This window comes from Gorilla gorilla, chromosome 23 (assembly GCF_029281585.2).
Source record: "Gorilla gorilla gorilla isolate KB3781 chromosome 23, NHGRI_mGorGor1-v2.1_pri, whole genome shotgun sequence".
In the NCBI taxonomy this organism is placed as follows: Eukaryota; Metazoa; Chordata; class Mammalia; order Primates; family Hominidae; genus Gorilla; species Gorilla gorilla.
In genome coordinates, this window is record NC_086018.1 from 34,726,823 (window position 1) to 34,748,530 (window position 21,708).

The 21,708-nt window shown below is 50.2% G+C and overlaps 1 protein-coding gene across 1 annotated transcript in view; it reads left to right on the forward strand.

Moving 5' to 3' along the window:
• Positions 1-21,377, forward strand: part of LOC129529433 (uncharacterized) — a 49,702-nt gene extending 28,325 nt beyond the window's left edge. The window contains exons 6-7 of the mRNA XM_063704711.1: positions 19,696-19,813; positions 21,224-21,377. The gene's annotated coding sequence lies outside the window, so the exon portion shown is untranslated. The remainder of the gene's footprint in view (positions 1-19,695; positions 19,814-21,223) is intronic.
• Positions 21,378-21,708: the final 331 nt, after the last annotated feature.

Consider the following 21,708-nt stretch of genomic DNA (forward strand, 5'->3'; position numbering starts at 1 on the left):
TTTTTGTTTGTTTGTGTTTTTTGTTTGTTTGTTTGTTTGTTTTTTGTTTTTTTGAGACAGAGTTTCATTCTTGTCTCCCAAACTGGAGTGCAATGGCGCAATCTCAGGTCACTGCCACCTCCGCCTCCCGGGTTCAAGTGATTCTCCTGCCTCAGCCCTCCAAGTAGTAGGATTACAGGCATGCGCCACCATGCCCGGCTAATTTTTGTATTGTTAGTAGAGATGGGGTTTCACCATGTTGGCCAGGCTGGTTTTGAACTCCTAACCTCAAATGATCCGACCGCCTCGGCCTCTCAAAGTGCTGGGATTACAGGCATGAGCCACTGTGCCCTGCCAACTCCCCGATTTCTATCTCCAGTACAGCTGGCTTCTGCATCCTAGACTGGCTTCTCCAACAGCCTTCTTGACACCTCACAGGGATGGCTGGAAGACACCTCAAGCCCCACACATCCATACTCTTGGGCTCCCTCACTCCCCGACCCTGCTACTCAAGCAACTTCCTTCACCTCACAGGCTGGCAACTCCATCCTCCTCATGCTCAGTCCAAAGCCCTGCAGTCATCCCTGGCTTCCTCTCTTTCTCTCTTGCCCACATCTCATCCACTAGGAAATCATGCATGGGTCAGGAACTGATCCCCTCTTTCCCTTCTACCACCTCCACCCTAGTCTGAGCCACCATCCTTTCTTGCCTGGATTACCCCATTATCTTCCTACCCTGCTCCCAGCTCCTACACTGGCCCCACCTTCATCCCTTCCCAACACGGAGACTGGATGATCCTTTAAAGACAGGAGTCAGACTGTGTCCCCTATCTGCTCAAGCCTAGGTTGTGACTTCCATTTTGCTCAGGGTAAAAGCCAAAGGTATAAGGGCCCCCAGGACCCTCCTGATCTGGACTCAGGTCCCACAGCTCTCTCCTGCCTGCTCTGCTCAGCCACACTGGTCCCTTGCAGTCACCCCCCACGCCAGGCTGGCTCTTGCTGCAGGGCCTTTGCACCAGCCGCTCCCTCCTCCCTCTCGCTACACACATGGCTCACTTCCTTATCTCCCACGAGTCTGCTCAGTGAGCTTCTTCTTCCCTGACCACACTAAGGTTGAATTGTCCACACCTCACACACCATGCCCCTCCTCTCCCTCATGCTGTCCTACTTTTTCTTTGTTTCATACCAAGTATCACCTTCTGATACCCTTATTGAAGGATTTCACTTAAGTATCTACTTTAGGAGAATTTGCTGAAGGCGATTTATGATTGCTGGTTTTTGTCTGACTTATATCAGCTCCCCCAGGGTGAAACTCTTTGCCCGTTTTGTTCCCCACATGTCACAAGCTTCTGGAGCACTGCCTTGCATGCAGTGGACACCCTGTGGATGAATCCCCAGTAGTTTTCCTTGGATCCTCAAATTTCTCCCTGACACTGGAGCCACAGAGCATCATTTCATGCCCTTGTACATAGTATCATTAGAGTCTGCAGAAAACAAAAATGACCCTGCAGTGTAAGCTGTTGGCTCGGCTGCTGTTCTCACCTTTGGGCTCCACCCATGCCAAAGCCCTTATAGGCTCCTGCTCTGTCACACCTCAGGGCCTTTGCACGTGCTGTGCCTCTTTCTGCCCAGTGGACTCTTGGGTGTCATTCAAAGCCCTGCTAAGGTGTTGCCTCTTCCCTGAGGCCCTCCAGGACACTCCCACCCTCCTCAGTCCTGGGAAACACTTAATCCCTTCTTCCTTTCCTGCAGTGACATACCTATGGCATTTCTCAGTGTATGGGTCCCAGTGTCCCCCTGGGTCATGGCTCTGTGTCCATTGCACCATCAGACTGTGAGCTCCTTGAGGGCAGAGGCTTGGCTCTTGCTCTGTATCCTGAGCCTGGGGCTTGGCACAGGGCAGGTGCCCAGTCAGTGTTTGTTGGGGAAGACAGAGTAAATCTGACACAAGCCAGGAGAGAACAAAGACAGTTGTGAAGACCCTTTCAAGGTCACTGGCTGGCGGGGAATGAACACTGTCTTATTATTTGATCATTTATTTATACTCTATTTTCAAATAGGATTTGAGACAGGCTGAGATGAAAAGCATAGATATGGCAAAAATGAAGCCCTGCGTCTTGAGTGCCTCCTCCTCCTCCTGGCTCTTCCTCCCTGGCTATAAACATGCCCCAGACTCTGTCTTCTTAAAAGAAGTGCCCTAAACCCTCCAGCAGCTCTATGGCCCTCTGCAGCCCAGGCTTTCAAACCAGGCCTGCAGCCATTGTCTATGCTCAGACCCAGTTTCTGAAGCTGGAGTCATCTTATTTCTGCCCCATCCCCCCAGTAAACCCATCTTAGCCGGGGCATCGGGTACTTCTATGTTACTAATACAATGGACACATTCAGATCTAAGTCACTGGAGTTCTGGGTAGCCTTGGGCATTTTGACCCCTCTTCCCTTCTCCAACCCCCTGTTTCCCTTGGCTGATGTGACGCCACACTCTTGGGGTCCCTCCCAACTCTCTGTTTTCTCCTTCCCACCTCCTGTCCTCTGCTCATCCCATAAACATCTATGAGCCTCGGGACTCCCTCCCTCATCCCTTCTCTAGTCACCCTACACACTTTTCCTGAGCAATTCTCTTTTCATTCTGCAGTTACCACCAGGACTAGTTTGGGTAATCCTAGAAACAGATAAATCCCCAAAGCTCAGTGGCTTAACACAGTACAAATTTCTCTCTCCCTTACAAAAAGTCCACTCAGTAGCAAGAAGAGAGAAGGGGGCTTGGCTCCCTCTGGTCATCAAGGGATGCAGGCTCAATTCACTTGGCCGTCATTGACCCTGAATCTGTGTGCACATTGGACAAGAGCAGGGTTGGGGGAGCCTGTCCACTTATCATCCTATCACCGGTGGATAGTCACCCTACCTCTCTGAGCATCCTTTTCTTCATCTGTCCAGAGGAAGAGCATGCCTCCCACCTTGAGACTCTGTTGTGAGGCCCCATGAGAGCACAGACAAATGATGATGCTGACAAGGGAGTTCTAGGTGGGCAGGGACAGGCTTCTTTCTCTCACATTTCCTGAGCCAGGAAACACCTGCCAGTTGGCTGAACCCAGGAGTTGGGGATGTGGCTAGAAGCAGACGGAATCAGGCCCCATCGCAAGCCATGTTCTCAGGGAGGCCTTGCTGCTGGGGACTGTGCAGGGACATCCCGGCCAGAAGGCAGCTGTGTGACTGGATCCTCCTACATAAATTCATGGCCAGAGCATGGGAACTCACCCAGAGAACTGACTCAGCCTTCTGGCTGGCTCTCAGAGCCTGTGCTGGGGCTGCAGCAGGGCTGATGGTCAAATCCATCACCCACAGTCAACTGCATGACAGTGGGCATATGTCACCAGCTCTCAAAGCCAGACAGGCTGGATCCTCTGTCCTCTTCAAAGGGAAGGAAGACTGACATTGATTGAGCACCTACTGTGTGCCAGACATTCTCTTAAGTGCTTTACGTCTACCATTGTTTAAGTCTCACAGTAGCCCAGGAAGTGGGCGGCAGTCATCCTTCCCATCTCACAGGTTAGGAAACCAAGACTTAGGAAGCTTAAGATTTCAAAATTTCAATAAAAGCACAACAAGAAAGAGGAAGCCCAAAGCATGCACACTTCAAACGCCCAGTGGCTTATTTTTGAGCTCTCTCTTGACCCACTTCTTTAACTCTCCTAAGACCATATCACAGAAAGAAAGGAGGCAGGGCCTGGGAATTGGAACACCTGGGCTCACAGTCCACAGCCAGCACTTACTAAATGAGTCATGTTGTGCAAACCACTGTAACCTCTTGAAGACTCAGTTTTCTCATCTGTCGAATGGTCGTAATCACGCTGCTCTCCCAATGTCAAGGGAGAGGAATTCATAAACTGCCAAGAGCTCAACATTTTCTTTCCTTCCTTTTTTTTTTTTTTGATGGAGTTTTGCTCTTGTTGCCCAGGCTAGAGTGCAATGGCACAATCTCAGCTCACCACAACCTCTACCTCCCAGGTTCAAGTGATTCTCCTGCCTCAGCCTCCCGAGTAGCTGGGATTACAGGCATGCGCCACCACACCTGGCTAATTTTGTATTTTTAGTAGAGATGGGGTCTTGACATGTTGGCCAGGCTGGTCTTGAACTCCCATCCTCAGGTGATCTGCCCGCCTCGGCCTCCCAAAGTGCCAGGGTTACAGAGGTGAGTCTCACTCTGTCACCCAGACTAGAGTGCAGTGGTGCCATTATGACCCATTGCCACACTCGACTTACCAGGCTCAAGAGATCCCACCACCTTGGCCTCCTGAGTAGCTGGGACTACAGGTGTGCACCACCATGCCCCGCTAATTTTTGAATTTTAATTTTTTTGTAGAGACAGTGTCTTGCTACATTGCCCAGCCTGGTCTCAAACTCCTGGGCTCAAATGATACTCCTGCCTTGGCCTCCCAAAGTGCTGAGAGACCCCCTTCTTTCCTCTTGCTATTGAATGGACTTTATGTAAGGGAGAGAGGAATTTGTACTGCGTTAAGCCACTGAGCTTTGGGGGTTTATCTGTTTCTAGAATTATCCAAACTAGTCCTGGTGGTAACTGCAGTCATGGGCATGAAAAGAGAATTGCTCAGGAAAAGTGTGTTGGGTGAGTAGAGAAGGGGTGAGGAAGGGAGTCCCAAGGCTCGCAGATGTTTATGGGATGAGCAGAGGATGGAGGTGGGAGGGAGAAAACAGAGAGGTGGAAGGGACCTCAAGAGTGTGGTGTCCAGGAGAAGCAAAGAGTCCAGGAGCCACTGCACCTGGCCAGCATTTTCTCTGTTTAAGCTGCTGCGATCTCCCACTCAGATGCTCCTTAGGGGTCTTCTACGGCTTAATCTGTTCTGAAGCCTCTTCTCTGCACAGCAGCCAAGGAAGTTTTTGAAACAGAAATCAGATCACAGTACTTCCTTGCTTGAAACCCTTAAATGGGTTCACATGCATTCCTGACACCTTGTGTGAGCAAGCTCTCCCTATGTCTTGCCACCTGACCCTGTCCCTTAGCTTCTTTTCAGCCCTTGGCCACCTTTTCATCTTTTTGTCACCCTGTGCTTTTTTTTTTTTTTTTTTTTTTTTTTTTGAGATGGAGTCTTGCACTGTTACCTGGGCTGGAGTACAATGGCACGATCTCGGCTCACTGCAATCTCCGCCTCCCAGATTCAAGTGATTCTCCTGCCTCAGTCTCCTGAGTAGCTGGGGTTGCAGGCACCCACCACCACGCCTGGCTAATTTTTTATATTTTTAGTAGAGACGAGGTTTCACTATGTTGGCCAGGATGGTCTCGAACTCCTGACCTTGTGATCTGCCCACCTCGGCCTCCCAAAGTGCTGGGATTACAGGTGGGAGCCACCACGCCTGGCCCACCCTGTGATTTTTCTTGTTCCAAGGCCTATGCACATGCTTTCTACTCTGCTTGGAACATACCTGTCTCATGCTCTTCAACTGGGCAACACCTGTTTCTGCTTCAGATTGCATGAGAAATATCATTTTCTCAGAAATGCATCTTTCTGCTCCTCTAAATTAGGTTCCCTGGGTTTCCCTCCCACAGCATGCCATCTCTTTCACTCTGCATGATTTGCCATTGCATTTTTACTTGTTTGTTTTTTAATGTCTGTCTCCCTCTTAGAATGTAAGCTCCGTGAGGGCAGGCACCATGTCTGCTCTGCTCGCTGTCAAGTCCCCATCCCCAGCACAGTGCCTGGCACCAAAAGGGCACTCAACACTTTTAGTGGAACGAGCAGAGGTGTTTGCTGCTGTTTCCCCAGCATGCCTCATCCTGCCATTCCATTCTTGTGCTAGAAAGGGTGCAGCCCCAGGATCCAGTGTGTAGGAAGGAGAAGTGCCCTCGTGAGGGCCCCTCCTGTATTCCCAGGCCCCAAGGAGGTGCAGGAGGAGGGAGAGCCTCTTGCACCACCCCTCTGGTTCCAGAAGAGCAGCCGGCCTATCTCCCTCGCCTGCCACAGTCCCAACTTCCCCTAGACAGCACCGAGGCCACCTCTACAAAACTGGGCCCCAGATGACAAGGTTCTCCTCTCACCGGGACCACTGGGACACACTGCAACAACTGACCTATATTAATCACAAGTGCTATTCGCCGTCTTGGTCCCCTCCCAGCCAGCATCAAATCCCACCCTGCACAAGCACTTCCATCTATCCAAGGACGCTGTAAAAATAAAATGATCACAACCTGGCCCTCGGGGAGCCTCAGCCTTACAGTGTGTCCTGCTCCGAGGAGGACAACATTCACAACCCAGTTTGAGGAGGAGAAGCAGAGAGAAGGAGGTAAAAAGGAGGGAGGAATTTGTGGAGGGGAAGGGGGTAAGGCAGATACTCGAGAACTTGAAGGCATGAGGGCAGATGAGATGAGAAAGAGAGGGACAAGGTGGCAAAGAAGAGGAATGAGAGCAACACACGGAGAGAAGAAAAATTAGCAAAAGAGCCCAGGGGAGATATTGGGGAGCGGGACTAGAATTCTAACAAGAACAGTGGAAGCCTTATAAAGAACATTAAAGAGTCCTGGAAGGAAATTCGTTAAAAGGAGAAGAATGGGATGAAAGGAAGAAAATAAATGAAAAGCAAATAAAACCGATTCTTCTGCCTGCCCCCTAAATGAGATTGTGCTGTTTGCCGAAAATAGAAGCAGAGGAAGTGAAACAACCCAGGAATATACCAAGGCTGAAGGCTGGAGAGTTGGGAAGGAAGGGCTGACGGGTAAGACAGAAAGCAATTCAAGGCAGACCCAAGTGACAGCTGGGGGTGGGGGCGGTTGGATGACGACTGGACCAGCCCTTGAAAACTGGTTGGTGTTCTTGCCTTGGGCCAGGCATGTCCAGCCCTCAGAGGCCCGGCTTTGAGGCAAGTTCTTTTCCAGACTCCACACCTGCCCTGCCCTGCTCTGCCCTGCCCTGCTCTGCCCTGTCCTGCTCTGCTCTGCCCTGCCCTGCCCTGCTGGGAGTTTTCAGTCCTAGGAGGGTGGCTGCTGGTTGCTCAGGAGCAAACTGTTCCCCTAAGGCCCAGGTCAAACCCATTGACTCCATTGTCTCTCTTCTTCAACTGTGCCCTCAGAGGCTCTTGGACAGCCAAGGGTTCTGTCTGGGAATGTATAGTCTCTCCTGGGTCCATCCTGGAGATGCACATTTGGACAAATGCACATTTGGACATTTTGTCTCCAAGTGTGCAGTAAAAAAAACTCAGTGCACTCAAAATTGCCATCCCTCTATCTCCCTTCACTAATTCACTATTCAACAAGGTTTCACTGAGTACTTAGTATGTGCCAGGACTCCAGTGAATAAGACAAAGTCCCTGACCTGCAACACTTAGAGTTCTTCTTTCCTCCCATCTTTGCCTCCTTCCTTCTTTTTGGCTCATATTCACCCCTCCAGTGTATCAGTTATTCTTGCTGCATTGCAAACCACCCCAAACTTACTGGGTGCAAACCAACACCAATCATTTGTGATTACATCTCTCACGCATGGGGGGGTTGACTGAGCTCAGCCATGTAGTTCTCGCCAGGGTCTTTCACTCAGTCACAGTTAGATGGGGGCTGAGGGCTAGGGGCTGGGGCTGAAGCTGGTTTGAAGGCCTCCTCCCTCATGTGTCTGGTGGCTGGGAGCTCACCTGGAGCTGGCAGCTGAAACTCCTATGTGCCCATCACCATGTGTTCTGGGGTCCCTTACTGCATGGTGACTGGGTTCTAAGGGGCTGTGGTGCCTTTTCTGACCTACTGTCAGAAGTCACATAGCGTCGCTGCAGTTGTATTCTCTTGGGAGTACTGCTCTGCTCTCAGGCAGTCATAGAGATCCATCCAGGTTGAAGGGGAGGGGACACAGACCCCACCTCTTGATGGAGGAGTGGCAGGGTCACTTGCAGGATGAGTATGTGGGAGCATCTTTGGAAAATACCATCTGCTGCAATTTGCCTTCTGGCCACAGCTATTCATGATGATTCATACCCACCCCTATTATGAGCTGAACTCTGTCTCCCCAAAAATTCATATGTTGGAGCCCTAATTCCAGTACCTTAGAATGTGACTGTATTTGAAGACAGGTTCATTAAACAGGTGATTAAATGACAATGAGGTCGTTATCATGGGCCCTAATCCAATATGACTGTTGTCCTTATTAAAAAAGACTGGGACACAGACACACACAGAAGCAAGACTGTGGGAAGACACAGGGAGGAAGCAGTCAACTCTAAGCCGGAGAGAGACCTCAGAAGAAACCAACCCTGCTGACACCTTGATCTTGGACTTCCAGCCTCCAGAACAGCAAGAGAATAAATTCGTGTTGGTTTAGCCACCCAGGCTGTAGAATTTTGCTATGGCAGTCCTAGCAGAGGGATACATGCCCCACATGCAAAACCTATTCATTCCTTTCCCTTGAGATCTGTATAGCAGCCGCTCAAAGGCCAGGAGCCAGCCAGGTGCAGGTGGGAATGCATCTCCTCAGGTGGCATTTCTTGGGTACAGCTCCTTGAGTGCCACTTCATTCAATAGGAAGAATTGTGAGCCAAAGAAATGAGTTATCTGCCCTCCCCCTCCTACTCCACAATGGTGGTTCAGGCATAGGAAAACTATTAACACCATAGGCACCCCCAAACTAAAAGCGGAGGAGCAGGAGACACACGGGAGTCACTGGTCCAGAGCAATTCTGAAATCCATCCTGCTCAAGTCCCATCCTTCCTTCAGGACTTGATGAAATCCCTGCTGGCTCCATGTGTAGAGAAGCAACAGGACCCATCAGCAAGAGTGCAGGCTTTGAGGCCAAATAGTACTGTGTTCAAATCCTGCTCTGTCAATAAGAGAAGCTAAAAAATGAACTATTATGGCACATATTGCCAGTTCCTGGAATAGTCCTCAGTCCAACTGCCTGGGAAAGATTCCCCACACGGCTCCTGACTCTGGCCTCTTGGTTCTTTCCTCTGGACCACCCTTGTGTTTCTGTAAGAAATGTCCAGTGTTTGCAGCTGAGCAGTTTTTCTTAACCTGCTCTCTGCCCATGGAGATTTTATGGTCCAAAATCTCCCTTTTCATTTGGTGCCCTCTCTAACCCTTTAATTCAAAGCCAAAACAGGCCCTTTAAAAATTGTGTAGGTTTCTTATCTTATGAGTCAATTTATAATCCCTTCCATTAGACAAAAGCCATATCCACAAATCTCTTTTTCACCTTGGGCTCTTGGCAAGGCTGCCTTTATGATTCTTAGAAGCTCTATTATTTAACAGAAAGGGTCTTCAACGTATGCTGTTAAGATCCTTAGAAGGCCTTTGTCTGCTTGAAAAGGTCTATGAGGTACCACCTTAAATCTTTCTAAGGTCTTAATAAAAGGCTTTATAGTTATGTCCTTGGATTCATCTTTAAACTATTTTCCTATTAATGACCCTGGCTTTAATCTTTGCCTGGAAGTCATTTCTTATTTTGGGAAGGAAGAAAGTTTTCAAGCCAAGGAAGTCTTGGTTCCTTTATATTTAATAGTTCATTTTTTAGCTTCTCTTATTGACAGAGCAGGATTTGAACACAGCACCATTTGGCCTCAAAGCCTGCACTCTTGCTGAAGGTCCTGTCGCTTCTCTGCACATGGAGCCAGCAGTGATTTCATCAAGTCCTGAAGGAAGGATGGGACTTGAGCAGGTAGAAGAAGGGAGGGCATGGCAGGCAGGGGTGCCACATGGATGAAGACACAGAAATGGTAGGCAATGCAAGGTGCATTAGGAGACAGAGGCAGCCAAGTGCACGATCCCTTTCCATCCCTCTCTCCCTTGTTTTGTCCTTCACACATTTGGTTCCTACTTCCATTCCCTTATAACCACTGTTTATGTCGTTTTGTAGCACAAGCCCTCTGATATCGTCCACACTCCACTCCACCCTTCAATCGGTTGGATCACATGGGTTCCATCTTCCCTGAGAATGCCCTTCCTCATCTTGTCCACCTGGAGCGTGACTTACTTATCTGTCAAGGCCCAAGATGACTGTCACCTCCTCTGTGACATTCCATATGAGTTGGGATATTCTAATGGTTATAACAACAATGCCAAATGCCTCAGTGTCTTAACACAACAAGAGTTTTAGTTCTCACTCAGTTGAATGAGAGTTGGCTGTGGTGAGGCAGGTGGGCTTTGCTCCCCAGTTACATGGGGGCTCATGTTCCTTCTGTCCAGTGGCCCCACCATCCTGTAGCACAGAAGTTTGCAAACAATGACCTGTTTTTGTAAATAAAGTTTTATTGAGACTCAGCCTCACTCATTCAGTTACACGGGCTGCTTTAGCACTTCGATGGTAGAGTTGAGTAGCTGCGACAGAGACTGTGTGGCCCAGAAAACAGAATATTTGCCCTCGAGTGTTTACAGAAGAGGTGTGCTGATACTTGCTCTGGGGTTGGTAAGTCTGGAAAGAGAGTGTGTGGAGGGTCCTTTGGGAGTGATGCTGCACATCACTTCCTCCCACACTCCATTGGTCACAGATGGTCACGTGACACCAGCAGGCTACAAGGAGGCTGGGAAATGTAGTCTTCCCGGATGCTCAGGAGGAAAATGAAGTAGGTCCCACAGACACATAGCCTTGTCTGTCCATTTACATCGTAAATAGCTACTTAGGCTGATCGTGGTGGCTCACGCCTGTAATCCCAACACTGTGGGAGGCTGAGGCAGGCAGATCACTTGAGTCCAGGAGTTTGAGACCAGCCTGGGCAACATGGCAAAACCCCATCTCTACGAAAATACAAAAAATTGGCTGGGTGTGATGGCACATGCCTGTAGTCCCAGCTACTCGAGAGGCTGAGGTGAGAGGGTCACCTAAGCCCAGGAGGTTGAAACTACGGTGAGCCGAGATCATACCAATGCACTCCAGCCTGGGTGACAGAGTGAAACCCCTGAGATGGGGGTAAATTTTTTTTTTAAGCTACTTAGTTCACAATGGCTGTAGTCTAGAATTCACCTCTTTGTGTTCTTTTCAGTTTGTGCCTGTTCCCTCACTGATCCTCAGATTCCTCTCTCTCCACTCCACCAGTGCCTGGTCCAGCTCTCCCTGCATGCTGACGCTGGGCTCCTCCCCAGACACGTCTTCGTTAACAAAACAGACTTAGCCTGTGCCCTCATGGAGCTCCTGGTCCAGCAGGAGAGACAGGCAACAAGCAAATCATCACAGCCAGCCATGGAAATGTGGCAACTGCGATGATGAAATGCTCCGAGAGAAAAGGGGCAGAGGCCAGGTGCGGTGGCTCACGCCTGTAATCCCAGCACTTTGGGAGGCCGAGGCGGGCAGATCACTTGAGGTCAGGAGTTTGAGACCAGCCTAACCAACATGGTGAAACTCCGTCTCTACTAAAACTACAAAAATTAGCCGGGCTTGGTGGCAGGCGACTGTAACCCCAGCTATTTGAGAGGCTGAGGCAGGAGAATTGCTTGAACCCGGGAGGCGGAGGTTGCAGTGAGCCAAGATTTCGCCACTGCACTCCAGCCTGGGCGACAGAGCGAGACTCTGTCTCACAAAAAAAAAAAAAAAAAAAAAAAAAAGAAAGAAAGAAAAAGAAAAAGAAAAGGGGCAGAGTCAGAGCTCTGAGCACATCTAAGCGGGAGGGACCTGATTTAAACCAGTGGTGCCAGGAATGCTTCCCGGAAGAGGTGACATTTAGGCTGTGAGCTGAAGAATAACTCATTCACCAGGTGGAGAGAAGCTGGGCAGAGGAGGGACAGGCAGGGGGAACAGCCTGGGCAAGGGCCCTGAGGTGGGAGGAAACATAATGACTTTATCCTTAATCATCACAGGGCCTTATTATTATTAATTATAATCTAGCTGAGGCTCAGTGAATACTTACTAGGTGCCAGACAGCGTGGTAAGCACTATAATTTGCACAGCACTGTTGAGAGCGAAGCTAACAAAAGCAGAGGCTATTAATGTCCTGCCCATGTTCCTTCAGCCCACCCCAGGGGCACCCTGAAGACAGTTCTCTGCTTGCTGCCAGCATCTTGGGTCACTCTGCAGGCCTGAGAGGCTCGGGATGGGAGTGCTGGGAGTTGTTGCTTCCCCTCACCAATGACGGATGGGAGCTGGAGTGTAAATACCCCAGCTTCCTTGCCCCACGGCTGGCAGGTCTGAGGTGTCTCCTGCTAATGCTGCCTCTCAGAGGCCCTCAGGTGATAGAGGCCCTGTTGCTTGCAGGGGTACCCCCAGAGCAGTGCACACTTTGTTGGCTTTTTTTGGTCCATCCATGTCTCACTTCTCCACCCCTCCATGCTACTTTTGAGGCAACCTCCAAAAGAAACTACTTGTCCCTGAACACTTATCTCAGGGTCTGTCTTTGGAGGAAACAAAACTAAGAAACTACTAAGTATCCCATTTGCTGGATGAAGGAACTGAGGCGCAAAGAAGTTAACGCAGAGTAGCCAGGAAAAACAAAACTGAAGGAAGGTCTTTGAAATGAAAGTGCCAAAAATGTGTGTGTGTGTGTGTGTGTGTGTGTGTGTGTGTGTGTGTGACACAGACAGCCGGGGGATGGCGGTGGGGGGAGTGAGGCAAGATGAGGCTGGTGAGGTGCGTGCACACCAGGGCAAGGATTTGGGTCACTAACTAGGGGCACAGGAGACCTCTGAAGGCTTTAGACAGGCAGGGTGACACGTTATGACATGAGAACACAGGCACCCTGGAGACCTAGGCGAACCTGGATTAAAAGGGTCCAAGCAGATGTAAGGAGGTGATTAGGAGGCTTCGGTGGTCATTCTAGCGGGCCCTGGGGACCTGCCGGGCAGGGGCCACTGAGCTCTTCGTGATCTCCAGAGCCCTGGGGTCTCCACATGCAGACCAGGGCACAGTGTGTGTCCTAAGGAGGACATGCACTGCCTGCCTCTGTCCCTCCCCTCCCCAAACCCCTTCCCCTTCCTCTTAGGTCACGGAGACCCTCCATACTCCCACCTCAGGGTCTCTGGCCTGGGGACGGTGTGGGCTGAGGAGCCAGGCACCCCTGCAGCCTGGCCAGGCTGGGAGTTGCAGCAAGAAGGCCAGCCAGACCTCCTGACCAGCAGCCGGCCAGGCCCCAGAGGCGAGCACGTGGCTGGGTGAGTGCCACTGTCTGCCCCAGTGCCCTGAGCTCGCCGCGCTGCTGAGCAGATGGCCTTGTAAGTGAGTGCGATCAGAACAGGGTCAGGAGGGTCTGCTGGTCCCACCTTCTCCTCCACGTCTGCTGGGTTCCACTGCCTTGGCCGCTGTCCTGGAGGTGTTGACCAGCTTGGCTGGCCAGGGGCACCGTGCAGTCAGGTGTGGCAAACTGTGGTGTGATATGACCCAGGCGTCCAGTCATGTAGGGTGCAGGGGACACGGATCCTGGGGGCTCTGGTGCAGCTGAGGCAGGACTGGAGTGGGGGAAAGTGGTAGGAGAGTGGCAAGGGGCATTGGCCACCCTGCAGTCACCTCGGGGAGCTCCTGACTGCACGTTGAGCCCCTGAGTGTGTGGCTTGAGGTGTCGGCAGGACTGGTGTCCCTAGGGAGGAGCAGAAGGGAACTGGAATTTGCTGGGGGCTTACTATGTGCCTGGTCTTCAGTAGCTGCTTCCTTGGGTTATTACTGGCCCCTTGCCCCACTTCAGAAGCCCTCCCTCCACCCTTCTTGGGGGACTTTTTCTCCAACCCTCCAGGCTAGGGGTTCCAGCTCCCCCGATTCACAGTGTTTATGACCTGGGTCTTCCTTTTACCCTGGGACAGGCCCTGAAGGACAGCAGTTTCTTTGCAGGCCTTTCCTCCAGCATCCCCAGCCGCAGGGTCCTTCCCGGGCACCTGCTTGTCTGCTTGAGCTGCTTCTTTGTGAGCAAATGAATAAAGGTTCTATGCGAGTCCCACTCCCTGCATGTGGAGTAATCAGCTTCACCTTTCTGAGCCTCAGCTTCCTCATCTGTAAAATGGGCAAAATCACTCCCACCGGCCGGGTGCGGTGGCTCACACCTGTAATCCCAGTACTTTGGGAGGCCGAGGCGGGCGGATCACCTCAAGTCAGGAGTTCGAGACCCTAACACGGTGAAACCCCGTCTCTACTAAAAGTACAAAAATTAGCCGGGCGCAGTGGCATGTGCCTGTAGTCCCAGCTACTCAGGAAGTTGAGGCAGGAGAATCACTTGAACCCAGGAGGTGGAGGTTGTAGTGAGCGGAGATTGCGCCACTGCACTCCAGCCTGGGCGACAGAGCAAGACTCTGTCTGGAAAAAAAAAAAAAAAAAACACACACACACACACACACACAAAACAAAAAACAAATCACTCCCACCTTGAAAGGTTGTTGCAAGGATTAAAGAAGATGAAGGAGGTGGAAGCCTGGCACAGAGGAAGTGCTGATCAGAGGCGCACTGCCAGCCGTGTGGCTGGGGCAAGTCTCTGCACCTCTCTGAGCCTCCCTGCCTCAGCCCTAAAGTAGCCCTGCCCTGCACAAGGAAGGGAGGGAGAGAAGGGAAGCTGACACAGTGTGTGAGCTGCGAGGGTTGTGCACTGGGACAGCTTGGGCCTGTATCTTCCCATCCATGTGATTCGAGGTTTGGGTAGGTGAAGTCATCTCCCCGCTCCACCCAGCACTGGCAGTCCAGGGATCTTGGAGCCCCCCTGACCCACGTGGCTCTCTCTCCCTCCATCACTCACCTTTCTTTGGGCCTTTGCACTGCTTTTGCAACCCGGTAGGGGCTGGTGCCGTGCCCGTCTTGCATGAGGCCCCAAGGCTGCCCATGCTGTGTGGGGGAGGAGTGGGATCCCTACTTTACCTCAAGGCTCAGCCCTGGGCAACACCGCCATATCCTGGTGTCTGCCACTCTCTCGGGAGTTGGCAGTCCCAGAGCCTGCAAGAGAAGGGAACATGTGGCAACTCCAGAAGGGTGAGGACAGAGAAGGGGGCTCTGCTGAGAGCTCCTGCTGCAGGCTGGGGACTGCTGTAGCCACCCCCTCTGAAATGCAGTGAGAACAGCTGCCCTGGCCAGGCCCCCACTGTGTGCTCAGCATGCTCCTACAGCACGTCTCACCTTCACAGTGGCCCAGCAAGGGAGGAACAACCATCCCATTTTACAGATGGGAAAGCTGAGGTTCCAATAGACTCGCCCAAGGTAATCCCCAAGTGGGTGTGGCTGCTTCCACCGTTCCACGGGCTGCTGTTATCATAGAATCAATGTCAAGCCGGGCGCAGTGGCATGCACCTGTGATCTCAGCTACTCGGGAGGCTGAGGCAGGAGGACTGCTTGAGGCCAGGCGTTCAAGACCAGCCTGGGCAATATAGCGAGACTTGGTCTCTTTAAAAAAAAAAAAAGCAGAAGAGAGAGAGAATCACTGGTCTTTTCTAACCTACCATTTTCCAGAAGGAGTGAGCCCCCAGGGAGTGGCAGGGTCATAACAACAGCAATGGTGGAGCCAGGACTCCAGTGAAGCCCGCCTCCCTCCTCCACCCCTCCCTTTCGGTCTTTTGCAGCTGTTTATGGACGTTCTCCTTGTGCAGGCGCTGTTCCCATCCTGAGTTCCAATCCGACCCTGGCTCACACCACATGTCTCCTGGGAGTGCCCATCACACGCCGGCCAAGGCGTGTGTGGGGTCCTCCCTGAAGGGTGGTGGACACAGGTTCAAGCTAAAACACAGGTCTATCAGCCCAGCCGAGGAGGCCCTGGAGAGGCTGCTGGGGGGTCAGACAGCACAGGTTCCCCTCACCCCGTGCCCCAGGCCAGTCCTGCACCTCGCTGAGCCTTGGTGCTCTGTAACTGTCTCATGAGTGAAGGCATGAATGAGGGAAACCGTGAGGACACCCAATCCCTTAACTCCAACTCCAAAATTACATCACCCCCTCCCTCAACCAACACCCTTCAGTGGCCTCCCCCTGCACGTCAGGTAACTCCCAAGCCCTGGCTGGGCTTCTGATGCCTTTTCTTATTTATTTTATTATTTTATTTTATTTATTTTATTTTTTGAGATGGAGTCTTACCCTGTCACCCAGGCTGGACTGCAGTGGCGTAATTCCGGCTCACTGCAATCTCCACCTCCCAGGTTCAAGCAATTCTCCTGCCTCAGCTTCCCAAGTAGCTAGGATTACAGATGCCCACCACCGCTCCCAACTAATTTTTGTGTTTTTAGTAGAGTTGGAGTTTCACCATGTTGGCCAAGTTGGTCTTGAACTCTTGACCTCCAGTGATCCACCCGCCTCAGCCTCCCAAAGTGCTGGGATTACAGGTGTGCGCCACTGCGCTCGGCTGGAAACCTCTTTTCCCCGTGCTTCCTTGACTCAGTGCCCAGGAGTTCTGGCCTTTTGTGGGCCAACCTCCTCTGCCGCAGGACCCTCAAACATGCTATTTCCTCTGGCTGATATACAACTCCCCGTTCACTGCCTGACTCCTGCTCCTTCATGTCTCCACAGAGAGGCTGCTGCTGGACACCTCCTCCCTGCTAAGACTCCTTTGGAGTCTTGTACAGAGGGTTCTGGTCTTTTCTTTCCATTGATTTTTACAACCTGTGGTTTTCTACGGGATTGCAAACTGACTTATTGTCTCTCTCTCTCACCAGCTTGTGTGCTCCATGGAGCAAGGAGTAGGAGGCTCATCTGCCCTGTCCAGCTCTTAAGCCCCTGCACCTACAGCGGGGCCTGGCCGGTGGCTGGTGGTCAAAAAGCCAGGGCCTGTTGAGACACAGGGGCTCTGTGTCGAGGCTGCTCCTTAAACGCTTCTTGCCTGCACGCTGTGCGTGGAAACCCAAAGAAGTGAGAGACGTGAGGACTCCAGGGATTGCTAGCCCACTCGTGTCATGCCAGAGGCCCCAAGGCAAAGGCGCTCTCAGCCAGGGCAAGAGACCGACAGGGCTCAGGCCTCCTAGCCCCTGCTGGGCCTCTCTCCAGTCCTCTCTGGGGCCATGGCAGGCCACTCTTCCCACGGGTCACTCACCGGGGACCCAGGCCTCCCAGTCCCAGAGCTCCTTTGGACGAAGGGTGGAGGGCAGCAGACTCCACCCCCTGGGATTATCCAGGATAGGGTGACAGCAGCAGCAGCAACAACTGAAACAATAGGGTGAGCGGCGAGTGCTCCACTCAGCAGGGGCTGGGGGGTCTGCAGCTTTCGCCAGGCTGTGAACCCTCAGCAAACATCTGAAGTAGGTGATGTTAGGGCCCAGAGAGGTGACGTGACTTGTCCAAGGCCACTCAGTGAGGTGGAGCTGAGCAAAGACTCGCACCCAGAGGCTGTGTGATTCCAAAGCCTTGGGTGCCGCGTGCAGGTGAAACCGCCCCACGTTGCTTCTCGACCGTCACCACCTTCTGCCCCTGAGATCAGCAAGCACCTGCAGGGAGGTGGTTGGGAAGGGCCTGACCTTCGTCTGGAGGTTTCCTGAGATTCACAGAGTCTGACGGTAGCTGTAGCATCCCTAGGAGCCTGCACTGGGGAACGCAGGTCATGGGCCCATTGCGCCCTCAGCCGTAACGTTAAACAGTTGCCTTGGCTTCCTGGGGTGGCTGTGAAGGTTGAGTGAGAGGAAACACGCTAGAAGAGGCTTTGGGGGAGATTCTGGGAGCACAGTGGGGCTCACAGGGGTTAAGCCCCTGCTTGTACCTTGCATTCAGCTTGCCCCTGGGCAAGGTTGCTGCTGCTGGAATCTGCAACGAGGCGATGAGCCAGGAGGCAAAAAAGACTCGCAGATGTCGAGAAGGAGCCCGAGGTCACAAGAAGCAGCCAGGTGTCATGTCATCTGTCTGGGGTGCACTTTCCTCTTTTGCGCAGTGGGACACAAACAGCCACTTTAAAGAGTTGCCATGTGAAATAAAATCAAGATACAATGTATAAGCTGCTGATTTTTTTGAAAATAATAGGATACTTGTTCATGCAACTTTCTTCTTTGCTTAAAAACTTCCTTTCATACTGCAAGAACCCACCATAATCTAGAGCGTACATGCCTTAAACAATTTTTTAATGGATATATCATAGTTGTACATATTTTGGGGGGGTATATGTGATATTTTGACTGTCTGCTTTTAATTTAAATGCCATCTGATAAATGATATGGTGACCAGGGGATTTCTGGTCTTGGCACTATGAACTCAGTACAGTCCTTATGTCAGAGTATTTGATGCTTACTGTTGGAATGGCTTGGCCAATTGAAGATTAGGTCATTTGGGCTGGGTGCAGTGGCTCACGCCTGTAATCCCAGCACTTTGGGAGGCCAAGGCGGGTGGATCACCTGAGGTCAGGAGTTCGAGACCAGCCTGGCCAACATGGTGAAACCCCAACTCTACTAAAAATACAAAAATTATCCAGGTATAGTGGCAGGCACCTGTAATCCCAGCTACTCGGAAGGCTGAGGCAGGCGAATCACTTGAACCCAGGAAGTGGAGGTTGCAGTGAGCCAAGATTGCGCCATTGCACTCCAGCCTGGGCAACAAGAATGAGACTTCATCTCAAAAAAAAGAAAAAGAAAATTAGGTCATTTTTATCCACGGACTAGTTCTTTTTTGGGTACTTGTAATCAACATATAAATATACTAGTGTGAACCGGAGAGGGTACATTGAAGGTAAGCAATGCATCATGGCATCCACCCAAGAGGGAACCTCCAACTTAGCACAGGCTGTAGGGCCAGAACCAGCCTGTTCTCCATTTTTGTGTGTAGTTCCATGCTTCAAATGTATCTTAATTTTATTTGCTTTTCTCAAACCTGAAATAAATTTTAGTTTTTAGCTATAGCAAAAACAAAACAAAATAAAAACAAAACAAAATAAAAACAAACAAAAAAAACAAACAATGCTGCAGCAGCCGCCACAGCAAGGTCATTGCTCCCACACATGGGTCTCCTTCCCGCCCTCTCCCTGTCCTTAGCGAGGTCCCAGTGCTGAACGCACCCTGGCCTTTGGTGGTAGAGATCTTTGCTCCTAGTGGGGTCCTACAACCCTCAGAACAACAGGGTCCCCCTGGACTGTGAGCACAGTAGACCAGCTCTTTCTTGGGATTTTAAGAAAACAGACAAGCTTCGCGCACAGCTGGGTTGCAGCAGTTTTTTTCTTTTCCTTCTTTTTTTGCTTTCAGCCGTGGCAGCCTGCTCTTGATTTCTCTGGAAAGGCAGCTCCTAATTAGAATGGATCGAAGAGTCTTTGTTTCAGCTTTGTTCTCAGTCTCGACTGAATCATTGCTTTAGGGCTTAATCTGGTGCAGCCGCTGGTTGGTTGATACCCTTGGTTCTCTGAGCTCCTCTCTGGCTCGGGCAGGCTGGCACCCAGGGGGCACCCAGAGCTCTGCAGTGTCACTCTGCTCCCTCTCACTCCAGCCCTCTCTTCCTTCTCTCTTTTTCTCTCCACCTGCCTTCTCTCTCTCTAATTTCTTTTCATTAATGACCCAGAGCTGTCCAGGGTGCCAGTCCCCACTGGTAGGAGTGTAAACTGGTACAGTTTATCTGGAGGGCAAATGCTATTAAAAGCTTTTTTTAAAAAGTACGTAGACTTTGACTTGGAATGTCCCTTTCTAGGAATGTGTGTCCTGCAGACATAATTGGACAGGGGTCCACAGATATGTGCAAGGGGACACTGTCCTTGGCTGTTTTCCTGAGTGACCACCTGGAAACCTGGTGTCCTTCAACAGGAAATAATTATGCGTGGGTCACGTAATAAACCAACTGCAAAAGAACCTTTGGGGGTAAATCAGGGAAATTTGACTGTGGACTGAACAGTAGATGCTCCTAAAGAATTACTGTTGATTTTATGTGATGTGATAATGGCTTTGTGGTTGGTTTAGAGGCAGTGACTGGAGGGCTGGCATTTGGTTTAAACGATCGTAACCACCACCATCATGGCAGGGGAGCAGGACAGAGCAAGTGTGGCAGGATCTTGGAAGTTCCGAATCTGGCTGTCAGGTAAATGAGTGTTCATCATGCTGTTCTGTTTTTGTGTAGGTTTTACAATACTCACGATTTAAAAAGAAATAAAATGACCATGTAAAATCACATATATATCATATATATGATATATATATGACATATATGATATATATGGTATATATATGATATATATGATATGTATGATATATCTGATATATATGATATATATGATATATATGATATATATGAGATATATATGATATATATGAGATAGATATATGATATATATGTGATATATATCATATATATGTGATATATATGATATATATCATATCATATATATATTTGAGACAGAGTCTCGGTCACTGTAACCTCCCCATCCTGGGTTCAAGAGATTCTCCTGCCTCAGCCTCCCGAGTAGCTGGGATTACAGCTGCCCACCATCATGCCTGGCTAATTTTTATATTTTTAGTAGAGATGGAGTTTCACCATGTTGGCCAGGCTGATCTCGAACTCCTGACCTCAAGTGATCCGCCCACCTCGGCCTCCCAAAATGTTGAGATTACAGGCGTGAGCCACTGCACCTGGCCTAAAATCATATTTTCTGACCTGAAATAATACCCACCAGATATTGTTAAATGAAAAGAGATAAGTTCCAAATTTCATATATGGCATTATCACATTTTGTTTTTGGCTTCAAAATATGTACATATTTTTACATGCAGAGGAGAAAGGGAGGAGGTGCACACGCCTGAATGTGATGGGTGGCTATCTCTGAGTGGTAGGATTTGAATGTTTTCTACTTTCTTCTTTATGCTTTTTAGTAATAGTTTCTTTTTTTTTTAAATAAACACACATTGTTTCCATGCTTGTAAAAAAGCCATAGTTACTACAGATGATTTGGAAATCACCTATAAGGCACTGAACGTTTAGTTTACTATATATCATGCCTTCTAAAAGGAGGTTTTATATATCTCCATCCACCCACACAAACTGGTAAGGTTAGTGGTATTATTCCCATTTCATAAACAAGAAAATTGAGGGCCAGAGAGGATCAGTACTTTGTCCAAGGACACACCGCTGCAATCCTAATTCCACTCTTCTGATATGAAGGCAGTGCTCTAACCTCTAAACCTTGGCTGCATCCAGAGGGTCTACAGGGGATTTCAGATGTAGCCCCTGCCCTCTAGATGGTGACCCTGTCTTTGCTCTCCTGGTCTCTTGCCCTCATTCTCTTCTCTGGTCACTCCTCTCTGCCCCCCGGAACCAGTTACATAATGGCTTTGGTGAAAATGCACTTTCCCTCTCAGATCACAGGTGAAACTCGAAAGCTGCCCGTTCAATATTTTCTCCTAATGAGCCTTCCTAGGCTTCTTGCCTTTTTAGAATGGAAACAAGCTCTTCGCTACCGTTCTCCTCATATTCATCAGCTCTGTTTGCTGGCAGGGCAGAAGAGTGAACGGGCATCGGATACATAAACATCATACGATCCACAGAGGGCTGGCCAGCCCGAGTTCTTAATCCTGGCTCCATCACTGACAATTTGCAACCCGGAGAAGTCACTCTCTCTGTGTTTTCTGTCTCTAAAGTAAATAAAGGATAACACACTTTAAAAATCAATTGGTGTTCTGAACAAAAAGGATGGGTGTGTGAAATGAGGACAACTCTAAGGGGCTGAAAATACATTTCCCCAAGTTTTGCAAATGCTGGAGATGGTGCAAGCCTTGTCCTACCTTACCCCTCGTCCCCATCAGCTCTTGGTCTCCTTACCTCCAGGCACCTTCTCTCCCACTCCACCCTCCAATTCCTCCAGGCTGATCTTTCCAAAGCAAAAATCCAGGTGAGTCACTTCTGATAATGGCTCTCCACTCCCTTCTGGAAAAAGTCCAACTCCTCTGCTCTGGGTACAAAGAGCTCCATGTTCTTGCTTC